Raw genomic sequence first — 21333 nt, 5'->3', positions numbered from 1 at the left:
GTTTAACTTTTAAAGTTCTTTATGCAATCTATATATTAACCCCAAGCCTGAAAGATTTTCTCCACAATGAAATTCTTTAGACGGCAAAACTAAGTCTTCCAATCAACAAAAGAACTAATGAACTGAATTTATAGTTATCTAAAGCAACAAATAGTCAATAAATACTTTGAGGTGTGTTCAACACCCTTAGCTACCAAGGAAATGCTAATGGAAACTTCTTTGAAATTGCAACCTGCCCCAGTTAGAATGGCTGTCACAAACTGAAGGACAACCTGAGCTAGTGAGTACTGGAAAGAAGAAAACCCATTCATTGTCAGCAGGAGTGTAGACCAGTGTAGCCATTGCAGAGTTGAGCTGTCTCAAAACACTTAAAGCAGAACTAACTACCATTCAATCCAGATAAACACTCCTGAAGGACTGTAAGCCAGCCTCCTTTCACATTCATGTTTATCATTTGTTGTTTACAACAACCAAGATATGTAACTAGGATACATGTCCATCATCGATGAATGTCTAAATAAAACATAGTCCCTATACATATCTATCCAGCTTTTCATAAATGAAACACGGACATCTGTGACAAATAGTTAGACCTGGAGATCACTATAGTAAATAGAATAAGTCAGACACTGAATTTGTTTCTGTCTATATGGTATGTTTCCTTTCATGTGCACATGTCAACATGCATGTAAATGCATTACATGTGTATATGTCTGTCTTGAAACCAGAAATGGGATGAAGAGGGATAGAAACAATCTTAATGACGGATGTGAAGGAAAGAGAGGGTAAGAGACGCCTGGGAGAGGAAGGCAACATAGAGGCTTGTCTGTCTGTCTGTCAGGGAGGGAGCGCAGTTATGGAATGAGCAAGAGTGTCAAGGTAGTGCAGTGGGGAAGGTCATACATTAGAGCAAGGTATAATGACGTATGTGTATGAAAATATGATAACAAAATCCACTCCATTGTTTGCTAACTTAAATGTAGTTTTTAAAACTCCATAAAATAAAAATAAATCTAGATAACATTAGGAAAGAAACCTTTCTCTTTTAAGTTAATTTATACCAGGTCCTTGTTACATCGAGGAAAGCTAACAGTAAAGTATCTTCTATGGCAGCAACCATGTTACAAGGGACAAAATTCCACTTGATTTCCAGGACTACAGAGATGTGTTGGAACCCGAGCATTTGGAAAACACATCTGAGCTTAGGAGCCTGGCTCCTGGTTGTGGGATTTTGGCAAAGCAAAGCTGACCCTGCTGAGTCTAATTATGTGTAGACGAAGGCTGGCTATTATCTATTTTCACCTAATTTTACCCAAGAGTTGTGTCATGTGGGTGCACACATGGCATGGGATCTGGGAACGTTCCTGAAATATTACTATATCTCTATAGATTAGCTGTCCATTTAGAAATACAGGATCATCATGGCATTTTTCTTGTTGCCTTAATATTTTCCTTCAGTTTATTAACTTGGAAAGTCTATAGTACTATTACAGAAATGTCCTGCTTTGCAATTCTTTGTTATAAAGAAAAAAAAAACAAAAAACTAAGCTGGGAAATTTTCTATTTTGCCAAGTTGTAAAACATTTTTTCCTAACTCTCTGTTCGACCCAATCTATGGCAGAATAGGTTATTCTTTTATGAAATTCATACTTTTTATTCCTTCTATAGCCTCAACATATTTCTCCAGTGATTCATACTAAAATCAGAACACTTGGAAGTGGCTTTAAGTGGTAGCTTTGAGGGGGGCAGGTGGGAGAGGAGAGACACTGTCATTTATTGGATTTCAAACTTTCTCACATACTCTGCCCAGATCACAAATATCCTCATGCAGTCATTCTAGGGTGGGGTTTAGATGTCTGTAATTTTAAGTGGAGTATTTAAAAACACAGAAGGATTCCCATCTTTAGAACTGCTGACCTCAAAGATAAAGCATGCTGCAGTGTCAAGCGTTAGCGACGTGGGAAGGGCACCCTGGTCCGCACAGAACCCTGAGTCATGTCCCAGAGATAGCTGCTCGCCATGGCAATCCCCTCTCTCCCATCCAATGGCTTTGCAGCCACAATTTTCAGTGTCCACTCTGTCCTGAGAGACAGAGGCATAGCTAGTTGTTCTCATCCTCCCACAGCATGTCTGTGTCAGTAAAACTGCTGACATTGCTACACAGCCCATTACTAATGACCTGTAACTCAGGCAAGCTGCATTTCCATCCCTACAGAGCTATGCTTTGCTTATCACATCTTCCACACAGGGTTTGGATTTGACAGACATGGGATTGCATTTCTTAAGTGTTGGAGCTCATGTAGATTTTTGGATTCATATCATTGTTTTTGCAGATCTACATTTTGTTCCAAGAATAATTAAACATAATGGAACCTTTTATTTAATGAAATTGTGTTGCGTGAAGTGTGTATACTAGGTAATAATTTATTTAAAAGTATTTTAGTTTCCTATAGGACTTGAAGATAAGAAAACATCATCACATGTAATGCTACCACATAGGTTAGCAGCCTAACATGTCATGTTTCATGTTGTCATAGTCTTATGGTTATGTAAAACTCATGCACCTTTATGAAGCCTAGACTCTCAGCAGCCAAGTCTCCTGGCCAGAGAGATAGAAATTAACTCTTGGGGAATTTTTGTTTTTTTTATTTTCTTCCTTCCATATATATCCATATAGTCTTTCCAGAGATTCTTCTGTCTCTCCCTCCCAGGATCCTTTGGTGGCACTGGGATTACCTTGGTCTCTAAGCAGTTTGTGACAATTCAAACTTCGATCCTCAGATTTGCACAGCAAACACTCAGCAAGCCATCTCCTCAGTGAAAAGGAGATGTGCGATGGGCTACACTTGTGATCCTCTGTCTTTTCATCCCATCCTACTGCCATGCACCACTGCAGCTGATGGCTTGAACTATTCTGGTAGCCACAACAGTCCAAAGCATAAAGGAGGATGTGCATTTCCATAGAAACATAATAATCAGGATTCTTTATTAAACGCACAAGAATGAACGGAACTTTTAGTGCCGGGATCTACTCTAGAGATTTTCCACATCTGTTATTTTAATACATAAATAATTTTTTTAAAATGTAATTAAGTAGATGGTGAACAACAAAGTCTCCCAAAAATAACAACAGCCATTGCACTTGGAAAGGAATTCAATGGGGCAGCATTGCTCTCATTAAGTCAAAGGAAGCAGCTGGAAGAACCATCCTGTCACTCCCTTATTTCTGCAGAATCATCACAATGGTGCCACTGTTGCTTTGCTTAGGGAGTAGTGAGGATGCAGCAGGAAAACAGGACAGAGTCTTCTGTTTTCTTCCTCTAGGCCTTCTGCTCTGTGCTGCGTGTTGCCAAGTCCCGCAGAAGGGCACAGCGCTCAGCACCTTTTGAGCTGTTGTGATGCAATGTGGTGTCATTCCAGTTCACACATGCCCAGAGTGTGAAAGTATTATGTTGCCTTAAAGGCCACACCCTCCCATTGCTCTTAAGTGTAAGAATCCAGAGAGAGCGATTAGGATCTTAGCAATGTGGTCCAGATGGCTCTGATGGGCATCCTTTTGAAGTTTTATACATGTTCTCCATTTAGCCTTCTGTGTGGTATTTGGGAATGTCTTTGAAAAACTTTATTTTAAACTCACAGAAAATACCCAAGTGGAGGGGCTTATACCTTGGCACTGGGGAGGCCGAGGGAAAAGGATCCACAAGTTGCAAGCCAGTCTGGTTTGTGTAGGGAGATTTTGCTACAAAACATACACGTATGTGCATAGCAGATGGAAGAACTGGGATATAATGTTGGAAATCATGTGAAGACTCCTAAGATTCTCTTTCTTCTTGCAGCCAAACCTGTGATGTCACTGCAAACTTTCTGTCACACCAGGGGCTGATCCATGTTCACAGGGTAGGGGCACACTGCCAAGAGAGCAGAGAAAGCGGGGTGTCCATTCCAACATCTCTGGGATTTTGTTTTTTAAAAAGGGAAAATTAGGTTGCTAAGAAAGAAAGAGCCTGCTGGCTTGCTTTCCCAGGCTCTAGGTTATGTTTTCTAGTGTAACTGAAATACGTAGTGAATGGTCTCCCGTTGTTCTCTACAGCGCTATTTCGCCAATGAACTACACGGGTGTTAAGAATCTGAGATTTTTAAACAAAGAGTTACATTCCTCACCAACGTTTTCTTCTAGCTTCCAGTCAGAGTCTTATATACTTAGATATAATCTACTAATACAAAAACTTTCAGGAATTATCACACAGTTTGTTTCGGGTATTCAAAATAAGTATTGCAAAACTTCTAAGAGAACAGGCTTCGGGTGCCCGTGAAAATGTTACTGTGTGGGATGCTGGATTTGCTCATTCGCTCACCTATATCAATAGCTTCAACATGTGTGTGTAAACCTAAACCCCAAATTAATTACACAAATTAAGTATATGCAATAAAAAGGAAAAAAAGAAGACTCAGCATAGTGTGTTGGTACATGCCTTGATGCCCAGCACTCCAGAGTCAGGGACGGGTGGGTCGCTGTAGCTTTAAGGACAGTCTGGTCTACATAATGAGTTCCATGACAGCCAGGACTACACAGTGTCTCAACCCTGGGCCTCGTACCATGTACCAGGGAACATGTTTACATATGTACATCAGACCCTGCTAAAAAAAATGTTGATTAGGCCTTTATTATTCTATCTACTTACACATTCATCCATATAATTTATGTATAATTGGTCAGGAATATTTCACATCCACAGTTTTGTACAATAAATGAATCCCTTATGCTACTTAGTAAACTTGAAATGATATTGACAAGCAGTCCTCATAAAGCATTTCCTTCCACGTCATGGTGTGGTTGTCATAGAATGCACTCACTTACTAGAGAATGTCCAGACAGCCTTTTCAACTCAACCACAGATTGCTAAAAGTCGAAGGTCAAGCCATTTCCATGCTTTCTAGAGGTCAGGTTCTGTGTATGGAATTCCCCACACAATGTAACACTTGTGAACTCCACACACATTCTTGCCTCATGAACATCTCTCTCTGCAGTGAAAGCTTATGAACAACTTAACAATTCTTTATTAGTTTTTAACTGAACATAATAATTCAAGTGGAAGAAAACTCTCAACACAGATCTGTATTTATGGAGATGAGACCTTCATCTTGGTGTCAAATTCTTTACATTCATATGGTGTGTAGCTTTTTTCCCACTAAAAGAATGCTTGTCCACAATAAATCATTTCCTGTTACTTGTGCAAGTGGACACTGGTGTTATACATGGTGAGAAGTCAAAATATTGGTGAATCTACTGGGAAAAAAGTTCTTCCATGATCTCACACAGTAAAATATTCAAATTAAAAATATACACTATGAGAGAAGAAAAAAAGGTGGGTTTTTTTTTTGGAAAAACTATGTACATAGTGTATAGTAAACAAGTCAAACAGTTTACAGTCATTGATAATATAAATACATAAGCACTTAAAATTAGAAAGAAGCTTTGAAGAGACTTTAACGATGTAAAATACACAGACTACAAGATACAAAGTAAAACTTTGATTGCTGTTAAATACACACAAAACCTACAGTAGTATTGTAAGGAAAACAGTTTCAAATCTGTACAAAACTAAGAATGTTATTGGAAATAAAACTGCAAAATATTAACAGTTGGTATTTCTAAATGATAAGATTGTATTTTTCATTTCTCTTTATAACTTAGCCTAAAGTTGTTTATAACTTGTTAAGATATACGTTGTGACTTGTAGCTCCATTTCAGTGTGAATGTTCAGCTGTGTTACAATGTCACACATGACTGGACTGAACGATTTCTTCAAGAAAGCTCCAGTGTGCGAAGCCAATATTCATGGTCTTATATTGTTAAATCACGCAAACACCATCTCAGTAAGGACAATGGGAATGACGGATCAGCAGCTGAACCCCTCTGCCTCAGTGAGTTTTGATTAAAGGCTCTGGGGATAGGGGATGTGCCAGGGTTTTGAAGGCAAGGCACTCATGCAGAATCCAACCCTTCTTTTGTAGCAATTAAGAAATATAGAAGGTCATCAAATTCACGGTGCTGTCAGTTTTCAATGAATCCTTTGCTTCTGGGACATTAGGTTGCTATAGAGTGCAATTTGATTTAATTAAACATGGTAGTTAAATATAAAACACTTTTTTAAGCTAAAAGTAAATATGTCCCTGTCTTAGTTAGGGCTACTGTTTCTTCGATGAACAGGGCATAAAGAAGCTTAGGGAGGAAACGGTTTATTTGGCTTACAACTCGCTGTTTGCCATTGAAAGAAGTCAGAATAGGAACTTCAACATGACAGAAACCTGGAGGCAGACACGGATGTAGGGGCCATGGAAGAATGCTACTTACTGACTTGCTCCTCATGGCTTGTTCACCCTGCTTTCCTATAGAACCCCTGACTGCCAGCCCAGGGATGGCTCTACCCACAATGGTCTAGGACTCTTCCAATTCAATCACCAATTAAGAAAATTTCCCACAGGCTTGTGTACAGCCTGATCTCAAGGAGACGTTTACATAATTGAGGTTCCTTTCGCTCAGATGACTTTAGCTTGTATCAAGTTGACCTAAAACTATCTAGCACAGGCTGTAAGAAAGATAATAGTGAGCATATGAATATATTTAATGTCCTCAGCTTTAGCATTCACAGGTCTTACTTCAGACATGGTTGTAATTTCTTTTCTCAAGAAGAAGCATTTGAGCTTCTGTAAGGCAAAAGACACTGTCAATAAGACAAAAAGGCCACCAACAGATTGGGAAAGGATCTTTACCAACCCTAAATCAGATAGGGAACTAATATCCAACATATATATATATATATATATATGTAACTCAAAAAGGTGGACTCCAGAAAATCAAATAACCCCATTGAAAAATGGGGCTCAGAGCTAAACAAAGAATTCTCACCTGAGGAATACCAAATGGCTGAGAAGCACCTGAAAAAATGTTCAGCATCCTTAATCATCACGGAAACGAAAATCAAAACAACCCTGAGATTCCATCTCACACCAGTCAGAATGGCTAAGATCAAAAATTCAGGTGACAGCAGATGCTGGCGAGGATGTGGAGAAAGAGGAACACTCCTCCATTGTTGGTGGGATTGCAACCTGGTACAACCATTCTGGAAATTAGTCTTGCGGTTCCTCAGAAAATTGGACATAGTACTACCAGAGGATCCAGCAATACCTCTCCTGGGCATATACCCAGAAGATGTTCCAACTGGTAAGAAGGACACATGCTCCACTATGTTCATAGCAGCCTTATTTATAATAGCCAGAAGCTGGAAAGAACCCAGATGCCCCTCAACAGAGGAATGGATACAGAAAATGTGGTACATTTACACAATGGAGTACTACTCAGCTATTAAAAAGAATGAATTTATGAAATTCCTAGGCAAATGGATGGACCTGGAGGGCATCATCCTGAGTGAGGTAACCCAATCACAAAAGAACTCACATGATATGTACTCACTGATAAGTGGATATTAGCTCAGAAACTTAGAATACCCAAGATACAAGATATAATTTGCAAAACACATGAAATTGAAGAAGAACGAAGACCAAAGTGTGGACACTTTGCCCCTTCTTAGAATTTGGAACAAAACACCCATGGAAGGAGTTACAGAGACAAAGTTTGGAGCTGAGATAAAAGGATGGACCATCTAGAGACTGCCACACCTGGGGATCCATCCCATAATCAGCCTCCAAACGCTGACACCATTACATACGCCAGCAAGATTTTGCTGTAAAGACCCTGATATAGCTGTCTGGCAAACACATAAGTAGATGCTCACAGTCAGCTATTGGATGGATCACAGGGCCCCCAATGTAGGCGCTAGAAAAAGTACCCAAGGAGCTAAAGGAGTCTGCAACCCTATAGGTGGAACAACAATATGAACTAACCAGTACCCCCAGAGCTCGTGTCTCTAGCTGCATATGTAGTAGAAGATGGCCTGGTCAGACAACATTGGGAAGAGAGGCCCCTTGGTCTTGCAAACTTTATATGCCTCAGTATAGGGGAATGCCAGGGCCAAGAAGTAGGAGTGGGTGCGTAGGGGAGTTGGGGGGAGGGTATGGGGGACTTTTTGGATAGCATTTGAAATGTAAATAAAGAAAATACCTAATTAAAAAATTAAAGTTCAAAAAAAAAAGAAGAAGAAGAAGAAGAAGAAGAAGAAGAAGAAGAAGAAGAAGAAGAAGAAGAAGAAGAAGAAGAAGAAGAAGAAGAAGAAGAAGTATTTGAACTTCTGTTATTCTTCAGAACAAAATCAATCACATTAGAGATCTGAGACAATAGTTTATTTTCTGTAAGTATGTTACATAGAACTGTACAGTAATCCAATGCAAATATCAATTTTGCATTGGAAAAGCAATATTCTCTCAATGAATGATGAATTATATATATATTTTATTTATTTATTTATTTTTACTTCTTGTGTTTATGTAATTTGAACAGAAATAAGGATGTGAACATTGTTTGTTAACATAAACTTTTCAGCTTCATGAGATCCCATTTGTTACTGTGTTGTTAGAGTTGTGCTATCAGTATCCTCTTCAGAAAGTCTTTTCCTGGACCAATGAGTTCACACCTCTACCCCACTTTCTCTCCCATCAGGTTTAGTCTATCTAATTTCATGTTGAGGTCTCTGAGCCATTTGGAGCTGAGTTTTGAGCAGAGTGGTAAGTATGGATCTATTCTCATTCTTTTAACCAACACCATTTGTTGAAAATGCTGTTCTTTTTTTCCCCTCTCTTCACTGCTTATTTCTGGCTTCTTTATAAAAAATCAGGTGTCTGTTGGTTTGTAGATTTTGTCTGGGTTATCAATTTGATTCCATTGATCAACATGTATTTTTATGCCAATAGCATGCTGTATGTATTACTATAGTTCTGTAATACAACTTGAGATAGGGGATCTTAGGGCTTTTGGTGTGTGTGTGTTTGTGTGTGTGTGTCTCTGTGTGTGTGTGTGTCTGTGTGTGTGTGTGTGTGTGTCTGTGTGTGTGTGTGTCTGTGTGTGTGTGTGTGTGAGTGTGTGTGTGTGAGTGTGTGTGTGTGTGTATGTGTGTGTCTGTGTGTGTGTGTGTCTGTGTGTGTATGTGTGTGTCTGTGTGTGTGTGTGTGTCTGTGTGTGTGTGTGTGAGTGTGTGTGTGTGTGTGTGAGTGTGTGTGTGTGTGTGTGTGTGTGTGTGTGTGTGAGTGTGTGTGTGTGTGTGTGTGTGTGTGTGTGTGTGTGTGTGTGTGTGTGTGTTTCTATGGGAAGCAGAAAAATGTCCTTTCAAGTTCTGTGAAAATTGATGCTAGAATATTGATGGAGACTGGATCTGTAGGTGGGATGGCAGTTCTCATTATATTAATCCTACTGATCCATGAGCATGTGAGATCTTGCCATCACCCAATACCTTCTTCAGTTTCTTTTTTCAGCATCTTGGGGATTTTTCCCTGTAAAGTCTCTCACTTGCTTGTTTAGAATCACCACAAGATATATATTTAAAGCTATTGTGAAAAGCATTGTTTCTCTGATATCTTTCTCAAATGTCTGTTTGTATACAAGAAAGATACTGATTTTTGGGAGTGAATTTTGTATCCTACTACTTTGCTGAAAGTTTTCATCAGCTGTAGGAGTTTTCTGGTGGAGTTTTCAGGGTCAATTATATATGCAATCATATTAGCTTCAAAAATATTTCTTCCTTTCCAATTTGTATTCCTCCTGCAGTTGTCTTATTGCTCTAAGACTTCAAGTACTATATTGAATAGGTATGGAGGGAGTGAACAACCCTATCTTGTTCCTGATTTTAAATGGAAATACTTTGAGTTTCTCTTCTTTTTGGTTGATGCTTACTGTGGCTTGCTGTAAATTGCCCATTGTCGTGGTGGTGGTGATGGTGGTGTGTCCCTTGTATCCCCACTTTCTCCAAGATCTTTGTGGAGTGTTGTTAGACTTTGTCATAGGCCTTTTCTGCATCAGTAAGTTGATCATATGCTGTTTTTTCTTTCAGCCTGTTTATATGTTGAATTACATTTATTGATTTGCATAGGCTGAACAAACCCTGAATTGCTGGTATAAAGCCTACTTGTTCATAGCAGATAATCTTTTTTCATGTATTCTTAGATTTAGTTTGCAAGTATTTTAATGAGAATTTTTGTTTCAATGTTCACCAAGAAATTGGTCTGTAAATCTGTTTCTCTTTTCAACCTTTATGTGGTAGAGGTACAATGGTAATTGTGACCTTGTCAAAAGAATTAGGCAATTTTCCTTCTGTTTATATTTTGTGAAATAATTCAAAGAGTTAGGCAATTTTCCTTCTGTTTATATTTTGTGAAATAATTCAAAGAGTGCTGGAATTAATTCTTCTTTGAAGATCTGCTGGAATTCTTAAATTTTTCATTTCCATTTTTACCTGTTTTGGGTTTTTCTTTTGTGATTCTATTGCTACTTTCATATCTTACTTTATTTTTGTTTGTTTGTGTATTCACAGACTTCATTAATAAATTTGTTAATATCCTCTTTGAGGTCCTTGAGCATATTTACAATAGCAATTCTGAAGTCCCTGCCCTTTGATTCAGCTATATCAAACTTTTTATGGTTATGATAGTGGTATACTGTCTTGGCTATTAGTAATTTTTTTTTGCACTGGTGTCTAGACATCTGGGCTTGGGGTTATTGTGATTCTAGGTGCTAATACGTGGTCTTGTCTCTGTTAGGTGGGTATTCCAACATTCCTTGGTTTCCGTTGTCCACTCTGGATCTTAGGGTTGTATGGTGAATGTGGTTTACCTTTCAAGGAGTGCTTCTGAAAGTCAGGCTATTGTAGCCACTGGGGACCATGGAAAGAGCATGAGGATGGGCTGGAAATGGGGTCAGGGGGTGCTGTGAGGTTTACAGAAGAGAGGAAAGCTGGTTCTGACACAAGAACACTGCATGTTCTCATTAGAGTATGAAACTAGAGAATTGGAAGTGGAGGATAAGAAGAAGAGAGAAGCTTGCCTACTTGATCCTTCAGCAGGCATGGGCAGCAGATTCTCAGGAAGAAAGGGCCTCTGGGGTTTGGTGACTGATATAAAGAGATGGGGTGGGAAAGTAAGGCTTGGTCCCCTGAGGGGATGTGAGGAGTTCCCCAGCGAATGGTGAGGATATAAAATATTAAAAACACACATATTTAAAATTATAGATTGTTTAAAGATTTACATTATTAAAAAGAAAAAAACCTAAAAGCTTTCATTTTCTAATCTTGCCTCTTCACAGTTCATTATGCCAGACTTTCATAAAGAATATGAATTCATTTTTGATGTCTGTAGATAGTTGTTAATCTGCATCTTCTTCCCTGTCTCTAGTCAGGCTGAACAAAAATGTCGGCTACTCCTTCAGACTTCACAAAAGCTGCATCACTGAGAGACTGCTCACCCTAGCCACTCTCAAATTGCAGGGAAAGCTGTCAGCCTCCACTGTCTCTTCTCCCCTGTACTTCCCACTGCAATTCATTTTTAGACCTGCTTGAGAATCTGCACGAGGAGGTCTCATGAAAGAAGTAACAGACTTTCAGTGTTCTCCTGGTACCGATGCCATGACATTCTAAGCATCTCTAGATCTGAACCCAGTCCCAAGTGTGTAGGCTGTGACCAATCACTGGGCAGATTTGATGGGTCATACTAGGCTAAAATAATGAAAGACTTTTGGAATAAATCTTCTATTTTCAATAAAATGTATCTGTAATTCTGGCTCTTTATTCAGCTTATGTAAATCCACTTTTTATAATTCTTGGATTCTGATAACGTTACATGACCTTTTCCTCCTCTGCTCTCCCTCCTCCTTCTCCCTCTGTTCCTCATTTTCCTTTTCTATAACTTTTCCTACAAGGGTTAGTGCTAGCTTTCCTGACACAAAGGGAAATTCATCCTCTGTCCTGACATCCCTTGAAGGTGTCACAACAGATGTTTTTTGAACCCCAGCCAAGATGTGGATTTACTTGGATGTCTTGGTCTGCTCCATAAATACGTTAAAGTGACTTGGGTATTAAGATACTACATGGCACTGGCTTCCTTATGGCCATAGACTGAATTTTAGCTTATATACTTTGCCCTGTGAATTCTTAGTTCAAGAAACATACTAGCTAAAATGAAGGGGTCAAAGTCCTTTTTTTTTCTTAGTTATTCTACAAAGGACTTAGCCATTGTTTGCTTGGGTGATTCCTGGAAATATGCTTTGGTCTTGAAATCAAGGGCTTGTCCTCATCACAGAACTGAGTCTGAAACATTCTTCCCTACATTAAAATGTCTTCCTACGGTAGAACATATTGCTTTATCTGAAAAAAATATTTGTATATGGGTCTCCCTTCTCCTGGGGGTAGGGGATGTACTTTGGCCACCTACACGTAAGGGCCGAGGGAACAGCATCATGCAGGGTGCAGACAGCCATGAGTCTGATAGAAGGACTTCAGAACAGAGCTTAAGTGAGACAACTCTACTTTAGTGTTCCGAGGCAGGGTATATAGGGCTCCTAAGGGTGGAGAGAGCTGATTGGCCAGAACCCAGTACTTAATTATCATTCGGCTGGGAAGCTAGAGCAGGACTTGTGTGCTGAGTCATGCAGCATTTGCAGAGAGCTCTGCACAGTCATCCTCCAAACAAGGTCAGGCATCTGTGTTCAGAGACGCTTTCCAACCAGTGCCAGGTAGAGAAAGGGAACCCCTGACGGAAAGGGGAGTCCTCCATTCTGCATCAAGCTCACAGAGCTATCCAGACATGCTGAACTGTGGCCTTAAGAACAGGCTTCTCCGACATTTGTGTTTTGCCAGGGTCAATTTCTAATCCTCATCATTTTACAATCTGTATCTCTCTGGCAGGATGACCTGTGAGCCACAGTCAATCTAGAGACAAAAGATGTTCCTTCTTTCAGGATACTATTTTCTTGTTTTACTGCCCAGACTATCCTCAGTCTACTCATCCTCTTGCTTCAGCCTTCTAATGCAAGGGTTGCAGATGTGTGCCACCACATGCAGGGGTTGCAGATGTGTGCCACCACATGCAGGGGTTGCAGATGTGTGCCACCACATACAGGGGTTGCAGATGTGTGCCACCACATCCAGCTTGAGGATTCATATTTGTCATGCATTCCTCACATTCTTCTTGCACGGGGTCTTAATTTGGTCACCATTTATGTCAGTTCTTCCTACTTTAGGCTTTGGGAAACGATTGTAGAATCTTAATATTTGAATGTCAAGATCGATATCCCTGGTCATAGGAAGGGCTCTGGAGCAATAGGGATTCCCATTCATTGCTTGGGGAAATGCAACATCCTAAATCATCTATGAAAGAGATTTGGTAGTATTGTATAAAAGAAACAGTGTCTGGCAATTATGTGTCTTGATGTTTACTCAAAGGAATTGAAATGTATGTCCAGATAAAAACCTTCCCAATAATACCTATTGGAGACTTATTCATAACTGACAAAACTTGGAGGCAACGCAGTGTCATTCCTTAAGTAAATGAATAAGCCAAGAGCAGCAGGAGGCAGCTGTCAATTCTAAAGACATTTGGGATAAAATACGTTACTATTAGTCTTTCCTACTATTTGTAACCCTCTGACAGAACTTGACTTTGCTAGATCTTAAGAGAAAAACATTTGACTGTGTGACAGAGGTGGGAATTAATATAAATAGAATGTGCACTCTAAATGCCATTTGGGTTTCATCAAGAAGTACAATTCTTGCTTCTTGTTGTTTTTTGTTTGTTTTGTTTTGTTTTGTTTGTTTTGTTTTGTTTTTGACTCAGTGTTTCATTGAGCCATATAACTTAATACTTCTAATGACGAACTGGTGGGCTAATCAAGTAAAGTCTTTATTCCTAGCTAGTAGCAGTTGAGCAGAAGGCTACGGGAAGGACATCCATTACAAAGGGGTGGGCTTGCAGCTATCTATACCTTGGTTTCAGTGATTTCAGAGCTGGACTCAGGGTTGGGTCATTTGAAAGCAACTTAAAGGGAGTGGGAAGCTGAAGCCAAACCAAAATGAGTCATGGAGCAAGTTGGAGATAATGGGGTGAATTCATTCAGTGTAAACTGTTTTGATAAGCCCTTTAGACTTGAAGGGGAGCCGGGAAAGCAAACAGCTTAAGTGAAAGGGGAGCAGACTGGAGAAGGATTATTATTTTTAGGATAAGGAATGTGAAATTGTTTTAAAAAGGAAGGGGAAGAGCCAAGAGAAGAGGGAGGTCTGCGGTGAAAGCAGCGGACATAAGTGAGAGGGAAAGTTCTCAGAACAGACAGGAAGAGGGTGGGGATCCAGAGTGCAAAGGGACGAGCTTATCTATGGGCGCATGTGAAACAGGGTGACAAGAGAGAAGAAGGGTTAAGCTCAAGCCACTGGGAGGGAGGGGATCTGAGGGAAGTCTTGCTTGCTGGTATTTTTCTCCTTTAAATTAGAGAGTTGGCCAACTCTTAAGTGTCAGAAATGTTGTTTAGGCCAGTCAAAATTCAACTAAAATGGTTGCAAATGATACAGAATGGTTGGGAAACGATGTTGATAAAGGTAAGCATGGAGAAGTAGAAGAGGCAGGATACAAAATTTGGTAAAGACCCGGTAGGATTGCACTGAACGTTCCCTACGTTGTTTTGTTTTTTTTTTTTCCTGATGAGTCTAGTGCTGAGTTCCAACTCAAAGTGCTGATGGGTAATAAACCTTCCCCCTTCATGGCCATGAGTGTAGTGATGAACTTGTTTTAAGAGGACACAAAGTGCAGCTGAGAGCATCTGGAATTGGAAATAGATCTGTTTTTTTGTGGCTACACTATTTGCAGTAGGCTCTTGAGCATGCTAAGAAAGCTATCTGAAGCTTGGGTTTGAAAATCATAAAGAGAATACAGGATTAAATGAAACGTGCAGTTCTTTTGATTATTGGAGTATTGTCTTTGTTGTTGCTGGAGTCTATAGGAAAATTCAGAGTCTACAGCAGTGGTTCTCAAACTTCCTGATGCTGTGACCTTTCAATATAGTTCCTCATGTTGTAGTGACTGACCCCCAAACCATAAAATTATTCCATTTCTCTAGAGACTACCATATCCAGGGATCCACCCCATAATCAGCTTCCAAACGCTGACACCATTGCATACACTAGCAAGATTTTGCTGAAAGGACCCTGATATAGCTGTCTCTTGTAAGACTATGCCGGGGCTTAGCAAACACAGAAGTGGATGCTCACAGTCAGCTATGGGTGGATCACAGGGCTCCCAATGGAGGAGCTAGAGAAAGTACCCAAGGAGCTAAAGGGATCTGCAACCCTATAGGTGGAACAACATTATGAACTAACCAGTACCCCGGAGCTCTTGACTCTAGCTGCATATGTATCAAAAGATGGCCTAGTCAGCCATCACTGGAAAGAGAGGCCCATTGGACACAAACTTTATATGCCCCAGTACAGGGGAATTCCAGGGCCAAAAAAAAATGGGAATGGGTGGGTAGGGAAGTGGGGGGGAGGGTATGGGGGACTTTTGGGATAGCGTTGGAAATGTAATTGAGAAAAATATGTAATAAAAAGTATTAAAAATTTTTTAAAAAGAAAAAAATTATTCCATTTCTACTATCTAACTATAATCTTGCTTCTGTTATGAGTTATAATGTAAATATCTGATATTCAAGATTTCCAATATGTGATCCCTGTGGAGGTCAAGACCCACAAGCTGAGAATGACTGGTCTGGAGTGTAGCAGGATATTTCTGCTAGCTTCTGTCTTCCAATCTGGACTTGATACAACCTGCTACCCCATTGACCCTTTCATGAAACTACACAATGCCTCACCTGGCAGTCTCACATATGTTAATTTTATTATTCCATCGAGAAGAACTGAAGCCCATGCTCTAGAAACACAAAGGGCTTTTGGTACTGTTTGATCACCAGTGAAACTGGCAAAATTAACACTGGATGACCTTTTGGGTGAAGACATAGAAGAAGGTTTGGCTTCCATTTTGCCCAATTCTGGAGTCTTGATCTGTCATGTGAGTTAACATGTAGCTTTGAAATTATTGTGCTAAATCACACCTGTTATGAGACTGAACAGAAAAGCTATAGGACCCTAAAAAGAGAAAGAAGTAGTTGAGCAGCCCTTAACTGCCACAGCTCAACCTTCTTGGAGACACATCTGTGCAGCCACACTACTAATATGTTCCTAACAAGTACAAATCATGAGAAACAATAGCATTGTATAGATTTAAGACACTAACTCTATGGGGATTTGTTTTATCACTCCAGCAACTGACCCAGTAATTTTTTTTCCTAGTCTTTCTCAGATTTCTTTCTTTCTTTTTTTTTTTAAAAGATTCACTTAATCAGTAGATGTATTACATTTACTGTCATATTACATTTGCTACATATGAGATATTTAATTCCAAGCATTGACATTTCCCCCTCATATATTTATGACTGGAATTATACTTTCTTTGATCTGTAGGGTTATAACTCTCGCTTCTTTTTTTTTTTTCTTATTCCCAGCTCTTCTGAGAAAAATAAATCTGAATTTCATAAAGAAGAGCTACAGCAAATACATTTCTTTCTGGATCAGTCAATTGCTAGAATCAGTAACATCTTCTTTTACCATCAGTTTATTTGAAATTACTTTATTACCAAAAAAAAAAAAAAATGTGTCTTCAAGTATTTCACTAGATCTTCCATCTGGAGATAATCTGGCTTTCTGTGTATTTCCTACTTCCTACTAAAAGTAAGAAGTTTCATCATGGCTTTAATCCTTTTGCATGCAGCTAATTCTTCTATTTTACAGCACGATTTCTCTCTCTCTTGTGCTCTCTCTTTTTCTCTCTCTCTCTCCTGGTGTGGTTAGTGACTTGATCATTTATGCCAATATGATTCTTATTATACTCATTTTTAGTCTTGCCTCTCACGGTCAGACTTCCTCAAACATCTGCTACCTGTTGACCATGGTAACAATGGCACTGCGAATCTTCCTTCTCTTTTCTTTGCTCTTTATAAAGGGATTTTATAAAATGGATCAGATTTTCAACTTTGCTTAGTATCAAAATAATGAAATATGCCTTACTGTTTTTCCATATTATAAAACTCATTGTCTTAATCTGTACGTTGGCCTTGGACAGTGTGTGCTATCAAGAAAAAGAAATGAGCTTTGTTTCCTCATTTCCCTTCATGGATAGTTATGAGTCCTTCTGGAAAGTGATTGGAAGGAAAACTGCAAAGGGGATAGGGTCATCCTGCCAAAACCACGCCTTCCCTTTCTCACATTTTCAACTCTTTTATGGGTCTCAGCAGTCAAGTGGTTTCTTTCCCAAATTTTGCTCTTAACCGTTAATTCTACACTGAAGTACAAATGACTATCTGTGAATGACATATGCATTGTTTGTAGTTTGGAGGATTGAACCTATTCTCTCCACCATTGGTTCTAGGACTTACCAAGGAATTTGGTGATAATTAGGTGCTTTGTGGTAGAGTCCTTCTTATTCACTGCACCAAACACTGGGGATTCCAGCAAGAATTCTTACATGTGCCATAAGAGCTTAACAAATACTTGTTAAACAAACATCACTGTATTATCAAATACAAAAGCCTGGATTCTCTTCTACTATTCTCATCTATATGATTTCTCTTATCATTTTCTCATTTGTAATAAGTTGGCAGTAATAGCTGCTGTCCATTAGGCTGAGTTAAATGTGTTAACACAGGCAAAGTTCTTAAGAAAGTGTCACATGTATTAATAGCAAGCCCTGGCCTTTAGTCACCCACTTCTCCCCAGCATGCCCAAAGATAGTGCCCACACTCTGGGCTACACCACTAGACTATAATTAGAGCAATGCTTCTCTGCCTTGGCTTTATATGGGAAACAATGGAAGGCCTTTTAAAATGCTCATGCCTAGGTCTGCTCCCATTCCTAATGTGTTTGATGACATTGATTAGGGGTTTCACCAGAGCAGAGAGCTTTACAAAGGCACCTGCTCTATCCCAAGGTACCTGAATAGAAGTTTACCTACCAGGCCAACTCTCAACCATCCTTCAGAGTCACTAATAAGCTTCAGAGTCAACTCTTTCCAGATTTACTATTTATTCCTTTTATGCTAGATGGAACCTAGAAAGGTAATATCTTTATAATCTCAAAGACATGAAGCCTGTGTTAAAGCCCCTGTGGTATATGTGCTGTTGAATCTGTCCCTGATGTTTCAGCATTATATTGCTGTGATATGATCATGCTGGTTAATTATGAATTCCAGACACACACTTTACAAGTGGTGACAGCAAATTTTCAAACCTTCTTAGCAGGAATTACTGCTTTGACTTAAGACCAAGGAATGCTGAATGCTGTCTGAATACCCATTTGTTTTACTGTGAGAATTCCTTCAGCATGATGTCGGGACTGACAAGATGAAAAATGGCTTTCTGATTCCTCTCCAGTCCTGGGCTTCTAGAAGCACTTAAATAGTTTGAAATGCCCCCTCTTTCCTGTAATTATACTAAGTCAGGGCTGAAAGGATTCCATCGGAGCTTGATCCTAGGGTTAAGATATCATACTTTATTTTCCTCTTCACAATGCACTAATGCTGTGAAAAATAAACATTACTAAGAAGTATTAAATGGGATTAACTGAAAATTTTGAATTTCTCATACTCCGTTATAAATTGTGTCCAAAAGTGAGGAAGAGAAGTAGATGTATGCTTCCTACAGGCCATTACACACCAGGGACACCAAAGGAACAGGGAATCCATGGATTGGGGGGGTCGGGGAGGTGCATTTCTAAGCACAGACCATATGAGGCCAGTTATTAAAGTTTTTTGTTCTTTTAATGCATTTTAAAATAATTCAAGAAATGTTCTGACAGACTCTGACTCATAATCAGGGGATCCGGCTAGAGGAACTTCTCAGCACGCAGAACTTTCCAAGGTATGCAGATGCCGTTGGAGCGCGTCAATGTATGCCGTCTGGAAACATCACGGGAAAGTCAGGTGGCAAACACATGTCAGCCCATTCAGAAAACACCAGCCTGGCCTCACCAGAAGCTTTACATCAAGAAGGAATGCAAGGTCATTAAGAAACAACAGATCCTCAATGAAATGCATAAACGATAGGGTAGGTCTACAAAAATAGCCTCTCTGAAACACTGTCTGCTTGCCCTTAATAGAGTGTTGCCTCTAAACTTCAGATGACATCCAACATCAGATTTTATTTTTAGCCCAGTTAAAACTGGATTTATTCACTCAACAAATATTCCTTGTCCCAAAAAGACTTTTTAGAGACTGTGTGTGTGAGTGCATGTATGTGTGTGTGTGAGTGTGTGCACTCATGTGCGCACCCACCAAACACACACAATAACCCTTAAATGGCAGAAGAAGGCATTTGTAATCCTGAAGATAGTTCCTGAGCCACCCAGTGTGTATGCTGGGAACCAAATTCAAGTTCTCTAGAAGAACAGCAAGCACTCTTTTTTTTTTATTATTTCCCTCATACAATATATCTTGATTATATTTTACCCTCCATCCACTTTCTCCCCACTTCCCCTGCCCCTCTGAATCCACTCCTTTTCTGTCTCTCATGAGAAAAGAACAGGACTTTAAGAAATAACAACCAAACATAACAAAATAAAATATAAGATAAAGCAAAAGCTTCTGTGTCAAAATAGGACACAGAAAACCAACAGGGTGAAATGAGTCCCAAGAGTAGGGAAAAGAATCGGAGACCCATTCATTATTGTAGTCAGGAGTCCCATAAAAATGGTAAGTTCATAGCTATAATATATATGCAGAGGACCTGGTGTAGACACATATAGGCCCTGTGCTTGCTGCTTCAGTCTCCGTGACCTCATATGCACCTTGTTTAGTTGATTCAGAGAGCTGTGATGTCTTGGTTTCCTCCATTCCCTCTGACTCTTACAACCTCTCCAACCCCTCAACTGTGTGATTCACTGAACACTGAAGGGAAGGATTTTGTGGACAGCTCCAATTCAGACTCTGTCTCTACATAACATCTGGCTGTGGATCTCTCCATCTGTCCCAGCTGCTGCCTGAGGAGGCCTGTCTGAGTGTGACTGGATAGGGTACTAAGTCTATAGCAAAATATCACTGGAACTAAGTCTATGAATATAGCAAAATATCACTAGGAATCATTTTATTGATTTTTTAAACCAGTCATGTTGGGGTTTACCCTATGTCTCCAGGCTATCTAGTCCCTGATTCATTGTTACCCAAGCAGTTTAGGTTTTGGGTTCCTTAGGATGGAGTGAGTCTTAAGTCAAATTAGACATTGATTGGCTACTCCCACCAGTTCCATGCCACATTGCCCTAACATGTTTTACAGGGAAGACAGATTATAGCTTTGTAGCTGATTGGGTGTCTACATTTCTTTTTTGGTAGCTGGAGAGTACCTTCCTGCACTAAAGAGACTAGAACATAAGGATGAAGGCTCCATGTAGGTACCAGCTTCATGGTCAATGAGCTGTGTGGATGCTGTCCTTGGCAATTGGGTCCCTGCTGTCAATTTGCAAAAATCAACCCTTTGTTGTAGCATCATCAGCCTGGGTTGTTTGGGGATTTTTCATGGGTCCCCCTTAGCCAACAATTCAACTGAATGCAACCCAGTCCCACCAGTGGAAACCTTGTCTGCCTACAAAAGATGGACAGTTGAGACTTTGTATCCCCCATAACTGAGTCCTCATTAGGATCACCTTCATACATTCCTAGAAGTTTCCACTGAGCTAGGTTTCCGTACCATCCACCAAATGCCCACCCCAAGTCCAGCTGTCTCTCTCTGCATTCTCTCCCTCCATACCATCCCCCATCCTGGTCTCTGTCACTCCCTTTCCCACCCACCTCAGACTACCTGTAAAATCTATTCTGTTCCCCCTTCCTAGGAACATCCAAGCATCCCTCGTAGACCTCTTTACCTAACTTTGCTGGGTCTATGCACTGTAGCTTGATTATCATCTACTTAATGATTTATATTTACTTATAAGTGAATATATACCATAATTCTTTATGAGTTTGGGTTACCTCAGGATGATTTTTTTCTAGTGCCATCCTTTAGACTGCAAATTTCATGATGTCATTTTTTAAAACAGCCAAATAATATTACTCCATTGTGTAAATGTACAACATTTTGTTTATCTATTCTTCTGTTGAAGCGCATCTAGGTTGTTTCCAGTTTCTGGCTCTTATGAATAAAGCTTCAGTGGAACATAGATGAGCAAGTGTCCTTGTGGTAGGATAAAGCATCCTTTGGATATATTCCCAAGAGAAGTATAGCTGGGTCTTGAGGTAGATCGATTTCTAACTTTCTGAGGAACCTCCATATTGATTTCCATAGTATCTGTGCAAGTTTGCACTCCCACC

General features: G+C 39.7%; 1 annotated feature.

Annotated features, from left to right (window-relative positions):
• Positions 15753-19126: an enhancer, noted in NCBI's record as "VISTA enhancer mm1052". NCBI's record gives its function as "enhancer in: branchial arch[10/11] | heart[10/11]" and the evidence as "EXISTENCE:transgenic organism evidence [ECO:0001131][PMID:17130149]".

The sequence above is a fragment of the Mus musculus genome, chromosome 3 (genome assembly GCF_000001635.26).
Source record: "Mus musculus strain C57BL/6J chromosome 3, GRCm38.p6 C57BL/6J".
NCBI lineage: Eukaryota > Metazoa > Chordata > Mammalia > Rodentia > Muridae > Mus > Mus musculus.
This window is presented reverse-complemented; position numbering and strand designations above follow the sequence as displayed.